This window comes from Lathyrus oleraceus, chromosome 7 (genome assembly GCF_024323335.1).
Source record: "Lathyrus oleraceus cultivar Zhongwan6 chromosome 7, CAAS_Psat_ZW6_1.0, whole genome shotgun sequence".
Classification (NCBI taxonomy): Eukaryota; Viridiplantae; Streptophyta; class Magnoliopsida; order Fabales; family Fabaceae; genus Lathyrus; species Lathyrus oleraceus.
Window position 1 is genome coordinate 294,483,108 of NC_066585.1, and position 6,000 is coordinate 294,489,107.

Below are 6,000 nucleotides of genomic sequence, written 5' to 3' on the forward strand. Positions count from 1 at the left end.
ATGATCAAGATGAGAATATTATATCAAATGATTCATATATTAGAAATGATCATAATGAGGGTAGTTGGATCAATCCAACCGTCCGTGTTGTTAAGAGACATGTAGAACATATTCCAACCAAGAAAAGAAAGAGAACTTAGTGAAAAAGGTACAGGTCAAATGATTTTAATTGTTTTCTTTATTACAGGTAAAATGACTTTTATGATTTTAATTGTTTTTACATTTGTCATCTGATTTTAATTGTTTTCTTTATTACAGGTAAAATGGCTATTATGAAGTCAATCATTCGTGCAAGAGACAAGGGTGTAAAATTTGAAGTACATTGGAGTGCTGAAGACCAACTAATTTTTTTTCATCAGGCTTGTGTCTCAATAGAGGATGGGTATCTACCTAAAGTTACTTTTGTAGTGGTCCAAAAGAGACATCACACCCGTCTCTTTCCTGTCAACCCCAAAGAGACCGATAGAAGTGGAAATATTATGCCAGGTTTTTTCAATATATTTCTCAACGCAGCTGGTATATATTATCATTTGAATTTATCACTTTTTGCTGATTTTGTTGTTCTAAATTGTCAAAGGAACCGTGGTAGACACCAGCATTTGTCACCCTAGGGAATTTGATTTTTACCTTAACAGCCATGCAGGAATTCAGGTAATATTAGCTATGTCATTTAATTTTTACCTAAACTTGTACTGTTTTCATTTAATTTTAGAAGCCTTCTGATACTATTTTTTTCCATTCAGTTATGCGAGGTGTACTCGATCTGTCTCAATAGGTTTGTTACTCGATTCCCTTTGCTTGTTTTTGTTTTAGGCTATACAAAACTTTAGTTTAACAAAAATGTTATCTTGTATGCAGTTCCTCCTGCCTATTATGCACACTTGCTATTATTCACCATGCCTTTTTTGGATATACTACTTATGCTGCCATCTGTTTTTTTGGTTGAGCCTTATTTTGTATGGATGTGCGATAGAACTACTAGACAGCTTTTGGATATACAGAACATGTTTGCCACCATGGGTGGATGGGCGTTATTTTGTTTAGTATTGGTTAGAACTACTAGATAACTTTTGGATACAGTGGTCACTGGGTGTTGGTTGCTATGGATCTTTCGAGACTAATAGTGTATTATCTCGATTCGTTATCGGGTGATTGGAGTAAATATCCGAGTATGAAGAAGACGGTTGACGCGTAAGTGAAATTCCCCTAAATATTCGTGTGTATTTGTATATTTAATTATGTCTGTCAGATATTTCATCTAATTTGTTACTAAATCATGAATATGTTTTATTCTCTTAATTGTAGTACTTTGAGGAATACAAATCTTACTCAAGAGCTCATTTGGATGAAATGAAGGATGAATTGTGTCAATTCATTGTTGATCAAAGAATCATATAGCTAGGTTGTATATTGTTGTACATATATGTATGGAATGTTGTTGTTGTATGCTGTTGTTGTATATATGTTGTATATTGTTGTTGTACTTTTACTAAATCATGAATATGTTGTTGTATATTGTTGATCAAAGAATCATATATTAATGTTGTATATATGGAGGATTAATGTTGTATATAAATGGATTCATGTTGTATATATCAATGGATTAATGGTGTATAACATTGGATTAAAGGATGAAATCAATATGAATTTTACACTTTTGCAGCATGCCAACAGGTTACCAATTAAATATCCACTGTTTTTCAAACAAATTTTTTTAAAATAACTAACACTTTAGAGGGCGCTTTGTCCAGAAAGCGCCCTCTAAACACTTTACATTGACAACTTTAGAGGGCGCTTTGTCCAGAAAGCGCCCTCTAAACACTTTACATTGACAACTTTAGAAGGCGCTTTTTCCTGAAAGCGCCCTCTAAACACTTTACATTGACAACTTTAGAGGGCGCTTTTTCCTGAAAGCGCCCTCTAAACACTTTACATTGACAACTTTAGAGGGCGCTTTTTCCAGAAAGCGCCCTCTAAGGTGTCCCTTTATGGACCACTCCAGAGGGCACTTTTTTCTGAAAGTGCACTATAATGTGGCCACTTTAGACAACGCTTTCTCCAGGAAAACAAAGCGTTGTCTTTACCTATGCCAGCGCCACTTTAGAGGGCGCTTAAAAGCGCTGTTATAGGCCAAAATAAGCGCCCTCTTTTCCCTTATTTGGCGTAGTGAATATTGTTATCGTAAAAGTGAGTTAATTATTATTTACATTAAAAAATATAGTAAAGGGAGAGGGGAGTCAATTTCACTAATACGTAAAAATTGTAAAAGTGGGAAAAATAGACAAAGTGAGAAGAGAAGAAAAAGGGCTTGAGGGAAGAGAAAATCACCATTGTAGGTGTTTAATTGGCTGCATTATATGGTAAAACACTAGCTGGATTCTAATGTCTTGACTGATGTCATGACATGGTGTGTATGTGTGACTGCATTGTAGGTTAGAATATCTAACTGTACTCTGATGTCTTGACTGATGTCATGACACACTTGAGTAGTTACTGCAGGATTAGCTAATACAGGATTTATTGAATGTCAAACTGGATGTTGTGACATTCATCCCTGTCAGTAGATACTAAGGAATAGAACAACTGGTGTTCTGTTAGAACTTAGTATCTATTTCTAGTCTGGTTATCAAGGAAATACCAGACCTGGCATAAGGCCTACTGACTGAATGTCAAACTGGATGTTATGACATTCATCATGGACAGCATATACTGAACAATAGACAAAGTGGTGTTCTGCTATACTTCAGCATGTTTCTTAGTCTGTTCTTCAAGAGGATAACAGAACTGACTTAAGGCCAAATGTGCAAATGTCAAATTGGATACTTTGACATTTATTAATGTAAGCTGTTACTGTAGTATGGTCTTTTTGGTCATATACAGGTTAGCAAAATTGTACAGTCTGTTTTCTGGAAAAACAGACTTAGCATATGATCCTTGATGTCAAGCTGAATGTCGTGACGTTCATTCCTGACAGCATATGCTATATTGTAGGTTGTTTAGTTTTCTGTTTCAGCTTTTTCTCAGGCTATTCTTCAGGGATTCAACAGCTGAGAGAAAATCCAGGAAATCAACAACCAAGCTACATTTAATGAACCTAACAAATAGCCTATTTGTTAGTAACCTAGATGTGGAATTTAGGGAAACTCGGGTGACCTTAAATTCAGGAAAATACAAGTGCAAAGGCCCAAGTACTGCAATATAAAAGGAAGTCCTTCCTTCATTCAGAACTGGGGATTTTGAGGCGTGAAGATTTAGTGTGTCCATCATACTTCACTGCTGTATTTTTGTGAGTCTTGTATTAGACATATCTTGTAAGCCAAGCCATTATCACGTAGATGATTGCTTTGGCATAGGGTGTTCATTGAGTTGTAAGTGTTGTGTCGCTCAAAGCTTTTAAGCGTGAGTGCTATGTATCTTGATTAAAGTTGTTAAGCACAATCAAGAGTTGTTTGAAGTGTGACTTCAAAATTGTCTTTAATATTGATTAAAGGTAGTAATCACTGAGGTGATTGAGGGGGAGTGAGTAGGAACTCTGATCTTAGAGTAAGATTGAAATTGCATTGGGTAGGGATTAAGTGAAGAGTTGTAAACGGGTGAGTTTAGCTTTGAATTAATACTACTGATAGTGGATTTCCTCCCTGGCTTGGTAGCCCCCAGATGTAGGTCATGTTGGACTGAATTGGGTAAACAATTACTTATGTTATTTACTGCACTTACTTTTAAGTTCTACATAATTCTTGTCTGTGCAGAATTGGATGTCATAACAACCCGTGTGACATCTAAAGTCTGATAACTAGAATTTCAATTGGTATCAGAGCAGGCACCCTGCCTGTTAATATCTGGGTGAGATCTAGGGAAGTTACTTTCTAGTACCATGGACAAGGATATAGGACACTCAAATAGACCACCCATGTTGGATGGCTCTAACTATGATGACTGGAAGCCTCGTATGATAGCTTTCTTAAGGTCTCTAGATAGTAAAGTCTGGAGAGCTGTCAACAAAGGATGGGAACATCCAACAAAGACAGGTGAAGATGGAGTCAGTGTGCAGATTCCTGAAGAAGAGTGGGACAAGGAGCAAGAGGCACTAGCTCTTGGAAATTCCAAGGCCTTGAATGCATTGTTCAATGGAATCAGTAAGAACATCTTCAGACTGGTGCACCACTGTGAACTAGCTAAGGAAGTTTGGGATACCCTCAAGGTAACTCATGAAGGTACTTCCAAGGTGAAGATGTCCAAACTTCAGATGCTGACCACCAAGTTTGAAAATCTGAGGATGAAAGAGGATGAGACTATTCATGACTTTCACATGAATATTCTTGAAATTGCAAACACCTCTGGTGGACTAGGTGAGAAAATGGCTGAAGAGAAACTTGTAAGAAAGATTCTCAGGTCCTTGCCTAAGAGATTTGCTATGAAGGTCACAGCCATAGAGGAGGCGCAGGACATCTGCAATATGAAGGTGGATGAACTAATTGGCTCTCTCCAAACCTTTGAAATGGGCTTGGGTGAGAATGCTGAAAAGAAGAACAAAAGTGTAGCTTTTGTATCTAATGCTGAAGAGGAGTCAGAAGCAGGATACACTGGAGGTGATGAAAGCATATCAGAAGCCTTAGCTATGCTTGGGAGACAGTTCAACAAGTTCGTGAAGAAGATTGATCAAAGAGGTAGACCTAATGTCAAGAACATCCCGTCTGACATTAAGAAAAGATCAACTTCTGAAGAGAAGTTCAACCACGGCAAGGGAATCCAGTGTCATGGTTGTGAAGGGTATGGACACGTCAGAGCTGAATGCCCTACTTACCTCAAAATGCAAAATAAGGGGCTAGCTATCACATGGTCTGAAGGAGATTCTGAAAGTGAATCTGAAGGAGAATCTGCTAAACATGTCACTGCACTAACCAGTGTTTGTGCCACTGATGATGACTCAAGTGCAGATGAACTGACCTTTGATGAACTTGCTGCAGCTTATAAGAAGCTGTGTGTCACCAGTACAGAAGTACGTGTACAAGGAGAAAAGCAGAAGAAACTCATCAAGGAGCTGGAAGATGAGAAACTGAAGCATCTGACGGCCATAGAGGATCTAAATGGTGAGATAACCCTGCTGACCTCCAAGCTGAATCAGATGACTAAATCCATCAGATTGATGAATAAAGGAACTGACACCTTGGAAGAGATCCTAAAGGTAGGACAAAAGTCTGGAACCACATCTGGTTTAGGCTTTGGGAAAATATCCTCAGCTGAACGCAAACGCCCAAAGGCTAAAGTTCAGAAATTCAAAGGGAAGTCACATCCAATGTCTCAACATCGGGCAACCAGGATGACTAATCATCAGAAGAGGAAATTCCAGAAATGGAAATGTCACCACTGTGGTAGGCTTGGGCATATAAAAGCCTTCTGCTACAGGCTTCATGGTTACCCGAACCAAGTCCCTCATGTCAGACCTAAGCATAAGACATTTAGGCACCATGTCTCCAACAAGAAGCGACAATGGTATGCTAGGTTAGCCCACACAGCTCTAAGAGCTTCTACCAAAGAAGACTGGTACTTTGACAGTGGATGCTCAAGACATATGACTGGTATGGAAAATCTATTGGCAGATATCCAACCTCACACTACTAGCTATGTGACCTTTGGTGATGGTGCTAAAGGAAAAATAAAAGGTGTGGGTAAGCTGGACTGCTTTGGAGTTCCAAAACTGAATAATGTGTTATTAGTAAGAGGACTAACTGCAAACCTCATCAGCATAAGCCAGCTGTGTGATCAAGGGTTCTATGTTCAGTTTACTAAGGAGCTATGTATTGTGACGAATGGTGACAATCAGGAAGTTATGAGAGGATCTAGGTCCAAAGATAACAGCTATCTATGGGAACCTAAAGTCTCAAACTTATCCACAATATGCTCTTCAGTCAAGGAAGAACAGGAGGTGAAGCTGTGGCATAGACGCCTTGGACATCTCCACTTACGGGGAATGAAGAAGATCATATCCAAGGAAGCAGT